General features: G+C 37.0%; 1 pseudogene; it reads right to left on the minus strand.

Annotated features, from left to right (window-relative positions):
- Positions 1-13,284, minus strand: part of LOC123592713 — a 31,031-nt pseudogene extending 17,747 nt beyond the window's left edge.
- Positions 13,285-16,469: the final 3,185 nt, after the last annotated feature.

Genomic DNA, 16,469 nt, shown 5'->3' on the forward strand with positions numbered 1-16,469 from the left:
TGATAATCACTATCCTAATAGGTATGTAGTGGTACTTCATTATGGTTCGATTTGTATTTCCTTACTAATTAGTGATGTTGAGCATGGTTTTATGTGGCAGTTTGTATATCTCTGGAGAAAATGTATTCAAATCTGTTATGGGCTGAATTGTTCACATGTTGAAGCTCTAACCCCAGTGCCTCAGAACGTAACCATAGTTGAAGATAAGGCCTTTCAAGAGATAATAAAGGTATAATGAGATCTTTAGGGTGGGCCCTATTTCAACATGACTGGAGTTCTTGTAAGAGGAGGAAATCGGGACATGCATATGAACACACAGAGGAAAGACCATAGAGAGAGATGGCCATATATGGGCTAAAAAGAGAGGCCTCAGAAGAAATAAACTTTGATGACACCTTGATGTTTGACTTCTAGCCTCCAAAAATATGAGGAAATAAATTTTAGTTGTTTAAGCAACCCAAGTCTGTGGTTTTTGTCATGTCAGCCCTGGCATACTAATATGTAGTCTTTAGCCATATTTTTAATTGGGTTGTATTTTTTGGGTGTTGTTGAGTTATAGAAGATCTTTATATATTCTGAATATTCACTCCTTATCAAGTGTATAATTTGCAAATATTTTCTATCTTTCCATGTATCTAGATTAAATTTTAGAAATGTGTCTGTATTTTATAGTTCATAGGTAACACTCAACAAATGATAGCTGTTGTCAGTAAATGCACAAATGTACACTTATTATAATTTGTAGCCCTCTTTATCTTTTGCTATTTTCCTTTTTTACTGTAAAAATGGGGCAAAAAATGAAAGAATAATTATTTAATGTTAGGGAGTCTCTGGATATCAACAGAAAAAGCATAATTGTCCACTACAGATGACTTGGCACAAACAAATTGGTCAAATACAGCATCTGTTAAACATTAGAATCTAAGAATATGTCAGGCTGAAAAGAAGATATGTACATTCTGGGATATGTAGACCAGACATATAGATAAGCTAAGTGGATAATATATACAGTGTCCTATGATTTGATACTGTAGAAAATTAGTTTTAACATGATTCAAATCCTATGCATTGATTATGATGTGACCAATAGACTATAGGAGACAAAATTAATATGTTCGTTGGAGAAAAAAAAGACACCAAAGTCTAGAACATTGAAAGCATGCTATTTTTTTCTGTACAGAGAATTCCAAGTACAAAAGCTTATAAAGTGAAATTTATTTAGTAGTTTGTATGAGCATTTTCTGTTAGAAGAAATGGAATTAAGTGGTGAAAGGAGTTGAAGTTAAGTGCTCTTACGCATGGGCACCTGGGTAGTTCAGTTGGTTAAGCACCTGACTCTTGATATCGACTCAGATCATGATCCCAGGGTCATGGAATTGAGCCCCTTGTTGGGCTCCATGCTCAATAATAAATAAATAAATATTTACTTATTAATTAAAACTGTTTATTGTTTATTTATTAATTAAATACATTTAATAAATATTCATTGATTTGTTTATTTTGTATTCAAAATAAATAAACATTTAAAAAATGGTCTGATTCAAAACAAAGACAAAAATAAGGCAAAACGAAACAACCAAAATAAATAAGCAATATTTCTAACTTTTTTTAATTTTTAATTTTCTTTTTAGAGAGAGAGAGACAGCATGAGTACTGGACAGAGGCAGAGAGAGAGAGAGAGAGAGAAAGAGAATCTTAAGCAGGCTCCATGCTCAGCACAGAGCCCAACACGGGCCTTGATCCCATGACCTAAGCCCAAATCAAGAGTTGGATGCCCAACCAACTGAGCCACCCAGGTGCCCCAACATCTCGAGCTTTATCTATTGAGCCTCTTGTTTTGCCCTGGATGAGTAAAGTGGGAATATTTATTTTGGAATTGCTAGTAAAATATCACTTAAAAAAGTTCTTTTTGTATTTGTAAACTACAGATAATTGCTTTAAAAAGCAGTATTTTGGGGGGGGCTGCATAACAAGGAATTGTATTTTAGTTTTGTCATTTGAAGTTAGAAATTTAATAATGAAACTAATTTGAAATAATGAGAAACAAATAAGAAATAGATAAAAGAGCAACATGAATTATACCCAGTAAAGCTGGAAAAAGGTAAAACAACAACAACAACAACAAAAGAAAACCAGGATGTCTGTTGTCACCACAGATAATGCAGTAAGGAAAGAAGTAGTCAATATTGGCTTGAATATGATGGAAAGTTTCATAGGAAAGGTGATCCTTGAAAGTTTTAGATAGTTGGTATTGGAAGGAGATGTCTCTCAGGGTGAGAGAACCAAGGTATGAAAAATAAAGAGGTAGGATTTAGTATGATGTGGGTTGATGGAGTTTGATTCTAAGCAGTGCTATTCTGAATGGTTCCTCAAGGTCATTTTTTTGTGAGAGAGCTCAAACTGACAATAATGTTGTCTTTGATGTGTATTTTTATTTCTTCAAGGGATAAATTAGTCTAATGACTGGAGTGACTTACTTGCACTATTTAGTGTTTAGATTATGGTGGGCCAGGATTTAATGAGTTGTTATTGTGTTTTATTATATGTTGTAAATATTTATCTTAGCCTGTTTGCACAGTTCTTTAGAAATGTTTGATTTACATATGTCTTTCCAAGATAGAAATGCATAATTAGTCATAGATGACAAATGGATTTCATTAAGTATTTCAATATGTGGTAAATTGGTTGTATGAAAAATATGATTGATTTCTTTCCATCTGAGATGCATTTCAGGTGACTAATCATTGAAAGCACAGCTGACATGAGGTATCTTTTTTGTTTTTTCTTATCTGTGTGTACTTTGTGGTTGTATATTCAATGATAGGAGGTATGTTGTAGCAAGGTATTTGTTTATCAGATTGTGTATAATAAATCCATTAATTACACTCTTACATAAATTGATGAAACAACAAATGAGGATTATCTGTTAGGTAAGTACAAGGATGTAGCATCTAGGAAAAGATAATATAAAGAAAACTATAGGTTGAGATAGATTTAATAAGGGAATGAATGAGTTATTATACATGTTGAACAGATCCTTTAAGTAAAGTGTATTTGTCTTTAGTTTTTGAGCTTTGAATCACAGTAGATTTATTTTAATACAAGTTTTTAGTAATGCTTTTAAAAATGAAAGATGAAAGTAAAAAAAAATCCACTTTACCAAAATAGAGAATTTTAAGAATTACTCCAATTTCAAATTAAAAGTTAGTAGTGAAAGAAAAATTCTCATATGGTTTTTGTGTTATTATAGTGATGAAGCTCTGGCCTGAAGCTGAAGTATTATATTTACTATAAAATTATGGATGGCCATGTTACATCACAGATGATGAACATAAAAATTTTTTGTACCTTCAAAATTCTGTGACTCTGTGGGCAATTATAAATTTACCTGGGATGTAAAGTATGGTGTTATTCAGAAAATATTATATAAATTCTAAGTAAAAATAAAATCTCTTAAATTCAAGGGCTATAATATTGGCATTTTTAAATGTGATAAATTGATTATTCTAGGAGGAAGAAAAGTTATGCTACTGTCTTGCTTTGATTTGACTGTCTCATTGCCTTTGCCATTCCTGATAATGTTTGGAAGAAACAGACTAATTATTTAGGAAAGCATTCAGTTTGAGTAATGTATGCTGAGTTCCCCAGAGGGAAAATACATTTAATTATTTTGACCAGAATAACACTTAGTTTAATCTTATCACTGATATCTTCTTCACTTTCTCTGGTCATAAATTATTCTTCTCAAGGTAGATAGAAAGTATTAGAGCATTTACTGCCTCATTCGGAATTCCTTCCCAGAACAGGTGCATCAATGTGTTTAGTAGGTGAGGTCAGTGCTGGAGAGTGCTAACCAACTTTATATTCTCTTTGTTGTCTCCCAGCAGACAGAAAAGAACCATAGTCTTAATCTTAATTCTCTTTTCTCTTTAACACTCTCAAATCCCCCAGCGTCATCTAATTTTAAAGGAATAGGTGATTCAGTAGTCAATAGCACTAAAGATATCTGTCCCCAAAACGACTAGTCTGGAGTTAGGAAGGAGTCAACTCCATCTGGAGTTCAATCACACTTTCCCATATGGTTAATCACCAGCTGCTTATGAAGGAGAGTGTTGTCAAGGCTGGTAGGCCCGAAATTAGCTGCGCGTCTGCATTTTGGCTATAGGCAAAACCTATAACAAGCTTAGAGTGTATGAAGGCAAAGATAGCTATGACTCCTTTATTCCCTATTTTTTTTTCAATATGAAAAGTGCTGTCTTAATAAAAGAAAATGTATCTGCGCTGGTAAGAAGCAGCCTGTATCACTTTCTGAAATCCAAATTAAGTCTGAATATAATTAGCATGTGGCTAGACGTGAGTATTATTAATACAAGTCTTGCGACTTTACAGCTGGCATATGCAAGTTTCGGAATTTTATTTATGTGATTCATTTTACTCTTTCCTGATAAGGATAATAGGTTTTGGTTGCTTAAAATTATGTTTGCTTTGTTTATAATTCATGGGTTATATCCTAAGCTTTTTGAAAGCTAACCTAGTGTGGGCACATTGTTGCCTTAGTCTACTATAGAATGCTTTTGAATGCCTGGAAGTTAGTATCACAGATGTTTTTGTTTGTTGTTTTATTTTATTATTTTTTGTTTTTTAGCGATGATTATTTTTTGATTGATGCCTATTTGGAGATATTTAAAACTTCTTGTATGATAATTACTGAAATTATCAATAATATCTCTATCTTGAAGTTTTAACTTTTTTTTTTAATTGAGTGGCATTGGTAGTCTTAGCCATAGATAGGAACAGGAGGCAAAGTATTATTCCGTTTTACTCAAGCAGAAAATTGAATTTAGTATCTGGTGTGTGTTACACAGTGACTATTTGGTTAGGGATATTGGACCTCGTTTCTTATCCAGCATAATATTATGGGAATTAATGCCTTTAAACATTTTGCCACTGAATTTCTTATGTTGAGACACTAGACCAGATCTTTTGGAGGAAGCTTTATGCAAAGTGACCATGAGGGCGGGGATCATTTATTCGCATTGTAACCAGCAATCAAAGTCTATGTTTGTTGTTTTCAGTGGGGTGATTTTCCCCCTCTTTAACGGTCAGCAAAAAAACCCTGTAATGGAATTGAATTGAAACTGTGATGACTTTTGAAAAAACATTTTCCTGTATAAGTTATAATTTAATGCAAAAGGCTGCACAAACCTTTCAGGATACAGTTTGGTGATCTAGATAGACACTGATGATGTTAATTAAGTACCTGTGGTCCATTCCACTGATTTGTGAAATGTATATAGGAGATGGGGGCAGAAAAGCTTTAAAAAAAATTACCATAGTGAGAGCAACACATTTTTTGAATGAGAATATTTTAAGAATACATTTTGGCAGTTTAGGTAAACGTACACTTGTAAAAATTATGTCATATACTTCTCATGCATATGCATGTTGCAAGGTGGTTAAAACATTGCACCAGGGAATTGTTCTTCTGGTCAACCTTCAATGATAAATTCATACAGACTTTTCCAGTGAAGAAGCAAAATGATTTTGAACAACCAGCACTATGAAGAATGTGACATAATAGCCACTAACTGATTTGGATATACTTTAATATTCTCACGTATGTCACAGTAATTTCAAGTTTGTGTAGTCAGCTTTATTGCTTTACTGAATTGTTTGCTACTGCTGTAATATCCCCATTATATAGACTTCATGCAAATGCCCAACACCCCAAATTCTCCTTATTTCCTTTACATACTTTACCTTGAAATTAGGGCATTCTGCCAAAAAGTAAGTGGTTGTGATCACATGATCCAAATAAGCACGTGTCTTTTGTAGTTAACTAATAAAGGTATTAGCACAGTTCAACCCTATTATTTTCATAATTCTTTAAAAATCTCGTTTCCTCTTGGGGCACCTAGGTGCGTGGCTCAGTTGGTTACGTGTCTGACTTTGGCTCAGATTAAGATCTCACAGTTAGTGGGTTCGAGCGCTCTGTGCTGACTGACCGCTCAGAGCCTGGAGCCTGCGTCTGAGTCTGTGTCTCCCTCTCTCTGCCCCTCCCCTGCTTGTGCTCTGTCTCTGTTTTTCAAAAATAAATAAAAATGTGAAAACAATTAAAAAAAAATCATTTTTCCGCTTTATTTAAGCAACCGGGTTAAAACTCTAAAGGCAAAATCATCTATCTATTAAACAGGAATTTAATTGCTGGAAGTAGAAAAAAAATGAAATAATTCTAATGGGATTTAAAAAAATTTTTTTTTCAACGTTTATTTATTTTTGGGACAGAGAGAGACAGAGCATGAACGGGGGAGGGGCAGAGAGAGAGGGAGACACAGAATCAGAAACAGGCTCCAGGCTCCGAGCCATCAGCCCAGAGCCCGACGCGGGGCTCGAACTCACAGACCGCGAGATCGTGACCTGGCTGAAGTCGGACGCTTAACCGACTGCGCCACCCAGGCGCCCCTCTAATGGGATTTTAAAACATTTCATTTCTAACCAACATCCTCTAAGGAAATGTAGCGTTAAGAAATGATCCATGAGTGGCTATTTATCCATTCTGTTGCAGTGGCTCAGCCCAGTTGATATGAGCTGATGTCTACTGGCAATATACGCCATGCACATGTGTTAAATCGTTTAATCCTCAAAACAGGCTTCTGTGGCAGATACTATTATCATCCTCCCTATTTTACAGATAGCAGACCGTGGCACTGAGAATTTAAGGAACTTGCCTGGTGTCATTTGATTAGTAAGCAGAAAAGCTGTGATTTGAACTTTAGGCAGTCTGGTTTTCCAGCCTATGCTGGATTTTGGTATTGTAGGTGGTAATGGATGGATTGATCAAAAATGATTCTTTCAGTTTGCGAAAATCCTGGAAATAGCATGGAACAAAGGTCATTTACTTCTGAGCAGAGGGCACTTCAGACATCCATGTAGAAAGAAAGATGTGCCAAAGAAAAGGCTTAGTAAGAGCAGGTGTGAGACACAGGAGGATTTTTTATAGCATTGCTGCATCATTCTTTCCTTTGCTTTGCACAGATAGCTGGTGTAACTAACCCTGACGATGAATGATTTTGTCACGTCTCCCTGTGAAGATTAACTAGGATTTCCCAGTAAACAAAAGTGCCCCATGATGCAGTTTTACACACTGCAGATCCAGATGCCACAAAACTCAGTTATGACATTGCCAGTTCCAGTCTTTTCTTTTCTTTCTGTGTTTAGAGCTCTAAATACCCATTGTGTTTTCCAAGTTTTTATTTAAATGCCAGCTAGTTAACGTACAGGGCAGTATTCGTTTCAGGTGTAGAATTTAGTGATTCATGCTTCCATACGTCATCCGGTGCTCATCACCAGTGCCCTCCTTCATGCCCATCACCCACTTAATCCATCTCCCCGTCCACCTCCCCTCCAATAACCTCAGATTGTTCTCTATGGTTAAGAGTCTGTTTCTTGGTTTGCCTCTCTTTTTTCCCCTCTATGTTCATTTGTTTTGCTTCTTAAATTCCACGTATGAGTGAAATCATATGGTCTTTCTCTTTCTCTGGCTGACTGATTTCACTTAGCAGAATACTGTCTAGCTCCCTTGACATTATTGCAAATGGCAAGATTGCATTCTTCTTGATGGCTGGGTAATATTCCATTGTGTGTATATATACACTACATCTTTTTTACCCACTCCAAATGTCTAATAAGTCTTTTTGTTATTCATTTATCTTTTCTTCCTTTTTGTGCCACAATGGTGAGGAGACATGAAATCAAGGTTAACGTGCTGGGGGAGGAGGTTTAGAGAAAGGGAGAGAAACCCTAGTATTCTCCTTTCTCCAAGACCCGATACCATCAGGGCTGCAGGAGGGGGAGACAATCCCATTTTAAATTAAGTTCAGTGTATTGATCACTAATGAGACAGGATGTTCTAATTTTTGAACCTAGACTGTGCTTTGAATTTAAAATGGTTTTACAACTGTTGAAAGCCATGGGTCCTACAGATTTTTAATCTAGGGTCAGGGAAAACAATCTTTCACTACTGAATAAATTTTAAAGGGGCAGTGGGAGTCACAAGTAAAGATGTATTTTGATTACATCCCATATGCTGTGCTTGATTAACTTGTGTAGAAAGAAATCATCAGGGGGAGTAATAGCATCTCCAACTACATAGCTAATAAGCTCAAATGTAGCTACATCGGATGGGAAGGGAGCCCAGTAGGCTTGTGGATGCTGAGCTGCAAGCAACCAGGTAAAAGCTGTGGCTGCTTTGATATGTTCTCCACTGCTTTTGATTAGTATTGTAGATGGATTAAGGTAATAGATATGAAAGTACAGTGCAAATTATAAAGTTGATAGAGATGCAAATTGTAGTTTTGTGTATTTCTTTTTACGTTGAACTATGCCAATAATTATCTTTATTACATTTGCTCCACAAACATTTGTTTTCTTATGCAAATTTTATCCTTTAAAGGATTACGTTGCTTCACTTATAATTTCTGGCTGGTATTTGGGACATAACTTTTTTAAAAAATATATAACATTTTACAGGAGATCTTGGTGCAGTTTTCAGATGTGAATCTTTAAGTTTAATTACAACACTGATGAGGAGACAGAAATAATTTGGAATCGTGTTGAAAGAATCTGGAAAACCACACTCTAGATTTTTCTAGTGAAAAATCACTACAATAACATCCATATATTTTTAGCTGAGATTTTTGTATATCCAATGCCAGTAGGGTTACCCATTAGAAAAGAATAAGGTTACAGATTAAAAAAAAATTCAACACATAATTTTAAATTCAATATATAACTTCAGGTGTCATCTAAGCTCCTTTGTGGAACAAGGTGAGATAAATACATAAGTACATCTATAATGTGGCACTTGTGTCCATTTTAAATATACAGAATTGCAGTATTTGTATATATTATATGTAATTGTTTATGGACTGTATTAAAAAATAACACAAATATGGGGTGCCTGGGTGGCTCAGTCGGTTAAGCGTCCGACGTCGGCTCAGGTCATGATCTCGCGCTCTATGAGTTCCAGCCCCACGTCGGGCTCTGTGCTGACAGCTCAGAGCCTGGAGCCTATTTCAGATTCTGTGTCTCCCTCTCTCTCTGGCCCTCCCCCATTCATGCTCTGTCTCTCTCTGTCTCAAAAATAAATAAACGTTAAAAAAAGTTAAAAAAATACACAAATAGATTGGAAGGTTATATACCAAACTTTTGGTATTGATTGGGTAAGATTAGAAAGTAGGATATTAGGAAAGGAATGGGGCTGGGGGAGATTTTCAGAAAAAACTCCAATTTTATTTGTAGTATTTTCTGTCCTTTAGTCATGAAATCTTGAATGAAAAGTAACAAAGTACTAGTAATTAATTCTAGATGGTGGAATCATAAGTGTTTGTTTTATTATTTATTTAAACTCATCTATATTGTTAATTCTCTCAAAAGAGTCAAGTAAGTGAAGGCACTATGAAGCATATTACATAAGCTGTGCTTTCCACTCTGGAGGAATTTACAATTTAAAAAGGAACAAGTCAGCCTGAAGTGAGACAAATGGATGGTGAGTGAAGACCAGAAAAACATGTCTGGATTGGATACACCATGAGATATAGACCCTGTTTTTCTCTTTGAGTCCTCAGCATCTTGCACAATGTCAGATACATGGTAGAGGCTCAGTAAGTATGTATGGGTCTGACCTGAGGTCAGAGATCCAAGGAGAAAGATAGACTTAATTAATCGTTATGGCAGGCTATCAATGTCATAGCAAGCATGTAATCTGTTGTTATAAGGTTTGAGAAGCACATAATGAACTGCAGTCTCAGACTATAGAAGACCATGAACCTGTGAAAGATGAAAAAGATAATTAAATAAGTTACTAGAATGAGAGCGCTGTAAGGTGTTCCTGGCTCACCTGCAGCCTTTGCATATTCTTCCTGCCCCGTGTCACCTCCTAGTTAGGAGGAGATGTGTCCTGTTGGAAGTTTTCTTTGAAAGCCACTTGATTTGGAAACACCTGTAGTGATTTTTAAAAATGAAGACTTCTGATTGCGTTCCAGACCAACCATATCAGATGCTGTACGTGTTTGGCCTAGACAATGTATTTTAATTAACTTGCAGGTGCTTCTTGTTGAGAACTGTTTGATTATGGAATACTGATTTGATTGTAGAGCCTAGTATGAAACATTAGAATGGAACAGCCTCGAAGTCCTCAATTGTGAGACTATATTTCAGGAAGTATGCAAAGTATTATAGAATTAGATAAAAACCTAATGAGTTAAGGGAATGAGAAGACAAACCACAGACTGGAAGAAAATATTTGTAGAAGACATATCTGATAAAGAACTGTTACTCATAGTATACAAGGAACAACAATAAAATTCAACAACAATAAAATGGAAAACCTAATTAAAAATGGGCAAAAAACCTAAATAGACATCTCACCAAAGAAGATATACAGATGGCAAGTAAGTGTATGAGAAGATGCTCCACATCATATGTCATTAGGGAATTGCAAAGTAAACCACTGGTGAGATACCACTAAATACCTTTTAGAATGGCCAAAATCCAAAATCCCGACAACACCGAATGCTGGCAAGATGTGAAATAACAAAGACTCTCATTCATTGCTGGTAAGAATGCAAAATGGTACAGACACTTTGGAGGGCAGTTTGGTGTTTTCTTACCAAACTAAACACACTCTTACTATATGATCAAGCAATGACACTCCCTGGTATTTACCCAAGTATATTGAAAACTTATGTCCACACACACACAAATTTATAGAAGCTATATTTATAATTGCTAAATTTATAATTTGTAATTTATTTATAATTGCTAAAACTTGGAAGTAACTAAGATATTCTTCAGTAAGTGAATGAATAAACAGTGGTACATCCAGACAATGGATTATTATTCAGTGCTAAAAAGAAAGGAGTTATCAAGCCATGAGAAGGCATGGAGAAATTTTAAATGCACATTACTAAGTGAAAGAAGCCAATGTGACAAGGCTACACACTGTGTGATTCCAACTATGTGACGTTCTGGAAAAAGATGCAAAAAGATCAGTGGTACTGGAAGAAGTGGGAGAGATAAGGAGGGATGAATAGATGAATAGGTGGGACACAGGATTTGGGGGCAGTAAAACTATTCTGTATGATGCTGCAGTGATGGATACATGTAATTATCCATTTGTCCAAACCCATGGAATACACAACACCAATGATAAACCTAATGTAAATTATGAACTTTGGGTGATAATGCTGTGCTCATGTAGGTTCATTGATTGCAACTGATGTACCACTGTGGTGTATAGGATGTTGAATGTGGGGGAGGTGGGTGAAGATGGGGAGTACATACACAGGAATTCTCTGTACTTTCCACTCAATTTTGCTGCAAACCAAAAACTACTCTAAAAAAATTAAAGTCTATTCTTTTACAAATCCCGATAAGTGATTGATTCCTGCATTTATTTATTCATTCATAAATATCAATTGCATGTCCATTGTGTGGTTGGCATTCTGTATTGTACTAGGCAAAGTATGCCAGTTTGAGAGACAAATCAGTATATGATAGTGTGATGTGATAAGTACTGCAGTTGAAATAGAAACAAAATGTTTCAGTGGTCACTAACTCAGCTACAGAAAAAGGCAATACAAAAGGAAAAAAAGTTACTAACACAGCTTTAGTCAGTTGGAGAAGTTTCAGAGGCTGTAAGAGTTGAATTGAGTATTGAACAATGACTAAGAGTTTTCTAGTTGAGGTCTTTTAGGGAAAGGCAATAGAAGCATTAAAACATGAAGAACTGTAGCAATCATGAAATATGATTGATCAACTCTCTTGAATGTCATCCACTAGCCCACTATCATCATTCTTTAAAAAAATTTTTTTTTAATGTTTTTATTTTATTTTGGAGAGTGAGACAGAGCGTGAGCAAGTGAGGGGTAGAGAGAGAGGGAGACAGAATCTGAAGCAGGCTCCAGGTTCTGAGCTGTCAGCACAGAGACTGACGCGGGGCTTGAACTCACTGACTGTGAGATCGTGACCCGAGCTGAAGTCGGATGCCCAAGTGAGCCACCCAGGCACCCTCCACTATCATCATTCTAATTATGGTGCTATAGGTTAGTTTCCTGATGGTGAAGCTTCACATATGTAGTGGATAAATAAAGATACTGATTATCTACCTTAGGGGTAGAGAAGAAACATATATTTAGATGTGTATTAAAATATTGTCAAATGTTTCCTTTTATAAATCAAATATATTTTTCTAGCTGTTCTAATTAGTTTACATAGTTTAGATTTAATTAGGTTAAAATGGAATATAATGGAACCTCTGCATTTGTTCAGTAAATAAATGTTTTAGTCAATAGATTGTTTTTTAACAGGGTGTTTACTTATGATGCTCTTTATATCAGTGATTAATCCAATCTAACATCTTAATGGAAAGGTCTGTTTCTTTTCCAGCTAATGTGATAAACACCAACAGTGCAGCAGCATCACCTTAATTGCATACACCGAAGTCTAATATTAGACAAATTGTATTCTGTTGCCTATCTTTGGTTCAGCGGACTTCAGCCATTGCAATAAACTCTTTAAAGACAATAAATGGTGTCTCTGCAGTGTGCACCAAATGCTATTACTGTCATATACTTGCACATAAGACTTTTCATAGAATCCTTCAGAGGGGCCAGGGTTCTAGATTTGATTTCAGTTAACATTTACTGCTACATGCATGGCTGTGTATGAGGCATTTACTGTTATTTTTATTATTGTATACCGTATGTTATCAGTAGGGAACTGGTGCTATTATTTTATGTGGTCTTGCGTTATAATTTTGGAAGCTGAGGCTGGGCACCTTTACAGAGGAAGTTCATCATCCTCAAATACCTCTCTTCCCCATGTCCTCGTATGCAATATCCAATCTATGTGCTTTGTAAAGACTGATTAGAAGGGAAGGCTATTTTCCATAATGAGGTATTTAGTAAACAGAGCACATGATAGATGTTGAAAAAATAAATTGTAAGAAAAATGATGCAACAACACATAATACGTTAACTTGGGAAATTTGGGGGAAGCTGTTGGGCAATAACAGTAAAAAAATAATGAATGAGGGCTTGAGACATATCTAGATTTTTTTTTCAGTTCAGTTTTACTGAGAGCATCTTTTTTGAAAAATGACAAAAACACCTTAGGCTTTTAAGGATCCACTATCAAAACAGTGAGTGGTAAACTGATGAAGCTAACAATATTTCTTGTAAAGAGTTTTGAGTTTTGAATATCCTCGATGACTTTCACAACCATTTTAACCTGTTCACAGGAACATCTGTGAGTAAGCACCTGGCATGGTGGTATGGAGGTGAAGGTCACGTGCCTGGCCTTCAAGGAGCTCACCAAAGAGTCGTAACCAATCATTACAATAATGGCCATAACAACAGCTTACTGTGCACTCTGAATATGCCAGGCTTTGTTCCAAGCATTTTACACATCATGTCATTTCAGCTTCACAATACCAAACTATAAGAACTATCATTAATTCCACTTTGTGGATGAGAAACACAGAGGCATAGACAGAGGGTGAGGACACTTGCTCAAGATCAAACAACTAGTATAAGACACAAATTAAACTAGAATCTGCCTGCCCCCAGGACCCACATGGTTGAGCAATTTGCTATTCAATCTTCTCTCAGTATGTAGAGTTAATGGCTGTGATGCTTGAACTCCTAGAATGGTGAGGCTACCGAGAGGAGAGATACCCAATTCTAGACAAAAGAAATATAACATGGGAGTATATGATGAATTAGAATTTGAGGGGAACTCCAAGTAGTTCATTGTGGCTTCAGTACAGAGCTCATTAACGTTAAGAGATGAAGGAAGAGAAGTTGGCTGGGGCTGGATTATGATGGTTATGGGAAATTGTGAAAGAGAGGTAGGAAAGTAACATGTTTGGATCATCTTTTAGATAAAAAGGGAACAAAACAGGGAGGCAAGTGGAAAGGCAAGTGGAAAGGAGGCAAGAAGTGGGGAGGGCCTGAGCAATAGCAATAGACATGAAAAGTACAAAAACCTTTTTTGAGAGATAGTACTATGGAAAAAGTGACAAACATTGGTGACATTTTAGTTTGGGGTGAAGGGAGGAAAAGTTATAGTCTCCCAGGTTTCTGGCTTGGAGAACTGGGTGGAAGGTGGCGTTCCACCCTTAGATCCTCCCTTAGACAGTGAATCTGGAAACAAAGTTAGATTTGGTGTGGGGAGTGGGACGAGAAGGTGCTGGCTAAACTTGGAATTCACTGATTTGAGTTGGCTGGTTATGTAGATCTGGAACAAAGACTGCCCTAGCCGGCGTCCGCATATGGATCGAAGTTGAAGCCGGAGGTTTAGATGATATCACCCAGGGAGAATTCATAGAACGCCAAGCACTGAGGCCCAACAGTGGGACCCTGTGCAATATTAAAATTATCGAAGGGCAGGAGCATGAGGACCCTGGGAAGGAGTGGCCTGAAAAGAAGGAGGAAACCCAGGAGACAGTAGTGTGAAAACAGTTCCTCTTGGTTGAGCACAAAAACCCATAGAGAAGAGGTGCCAGTTCAAAAACCCTGAACACTAGTTACAGGAACTTAATTCTGTCTCTGATTTCTTTAAAATTACCTTCGGGGTGCCTGGGTGGCTCAGTCAGTTAATTGTCCAACTTCGGCTCAGGTCATGATCTCGAGGTTCGTGAATTCAAGCCCCGCATCGGACTCAGCGTTGACAGCTCAGAGCCTGGAGCCTGCTTCAGATTCTGTGTCTCTCTCTCTCTCTCTCTCTCTCTCTCTCTGCCCATCCCCCGTTCACGCTCTCTCTTTCTCAAAAATAATTAAAGTTTTTTTTTTTTTAAATCACTTTCCCAAACTTTCCTGTATTGCTCATTAAAATACTTCTTATCTCAAATCCTAGGTGATTCCTCCCAGGTCAAATTCTGGATTCCTGAGAAGGTGACATTGTGCATTCACAGGAGGAAATACCGTAAGCCCCAAGTAGAAAAATGTCTTAACAGATAGCATTCTGCATCAGATACCCAGAAGTATTTTCCTTAATTATCCTCGCACACTTATAACCTTTTCTCGAGGTCACTGACGTACCCTACTGCCATGTTAGGTGTAGACAGAGGCAACAGACAGGGAGAAAATCTCTCGTACGTCAAGAAAAAAAAGAAGCGATGAAAGGCAAAGTTGGGCATAATTTTCTTCAGAACCTGGAACACCTGCTACATTTCCTGGAGCCTAAAATGGCCTCTGCTGCTTTTGCTACTGCTCTAAACCATCTGCTGAGCCGCAGAGAGGTGGTCTGCGGCAGCTGAAAGCCACTACAAATGCTTCAAGTCAGGCTCGTTGGCACAGTAAGGGAGCCAGGAGTATATTGGTGCCAAATGCAGGTCCTGTTTCTTTCCCTTTGCTGCCGTGAAAAAAATTAACCAAGGCCTTAAGAGCTGCCATTGACATAAACATGATTTAATGTCTTTTTAGCATTTTTAGGACCACGGCATTAGCAGAAGCCTTGGAGATATTTAAGGGTGAAGTCTCGAAAGTTGTTCTCTGGCAAGTCATCTTAAGAGCAGGTGTCGTGAGCATACTTCAGTACAGCTGCCTGTTAGGTGACAGTACTTCGAATGTATAGGACGTGAAGGAAATGTACATTCAGTTTTCTCTATAGGATGGCAGCCGGCACTTGCCTGTCTTAAGTGTGTACTAGATTTCCTGGTTGTTGCCTGCTCTCCTTTCCGTTTTCCGTGCTTCTCTCCAGCATGGTGAAGAAAGCTCTGATTAAATTAGGAGAGCTGTCAATATGAATCTATAGATGCAGTATCTGAGCAATCATTTATTTACATAACTGTCTGTTTGATTATACAGAGAGCTTCTTGAGAGCTGGAGCCAGATATTCTTTGGGTTTAAGTCCTGATTGCACTTCCCGCTAACTAGTTTGTGAACTTGGGCAAGAAACTTAGCTGCTTCGAGTCTCACGTTCCATGTGAGTCTCACTGGCTTTGTGATGCTGAATGATGCTACCATCTTGAAAAATACCTAATTGGGTACCTGGCACATAATAGGTTCTCAATAAATGTCTATGGACTAAAGGACATCGAAGCTCCTGTTTTAGGGTGAATGTGAAAATTTACATTACATGTTTGCCTTGTAATTGTGTAAAGACTCTTCATCTGGGAAGCAAGTCTGTGGCTAAAATGTGAAGGGATATGCTGGCCTGCTGGCTATTTGTTTAGTAAGAGAATTCAGAGGAACCTTGCTTGCCTTTCTAATCCTTCAAAGAATTGGAGGGTTTGGACATGATCCCTGTTTAAAAATTTTTTTAATGTTTGTTTGTTTATTTATTTATTTATTTACTTATTTATTTATTTTTGAGAGAGACAGATAGATAGAGAGTGAGCAGGGGAGGGGCACAGGGAGAGGGAGACAGAATCCCAAGCAGGCTCCATGCCATCAGCACAGAGTCTG

Source organism: Leopardus geoffroyi, chromosome D4 (assembly GCF_018350155.1).
Source record: "Leopardus geoffroyi isolate Oge1 chromosome D4, O.geoffroyi_Oge1_pat1.0, whole genome shotgun sequence".
Classification (NCBI taxonomy): domain Eukaryota; kingdom Metazoa; phylum Chordata; class Mammalia; order Carnivora; family Felidae; genus Leopardus; species Leopardus geoffroyi.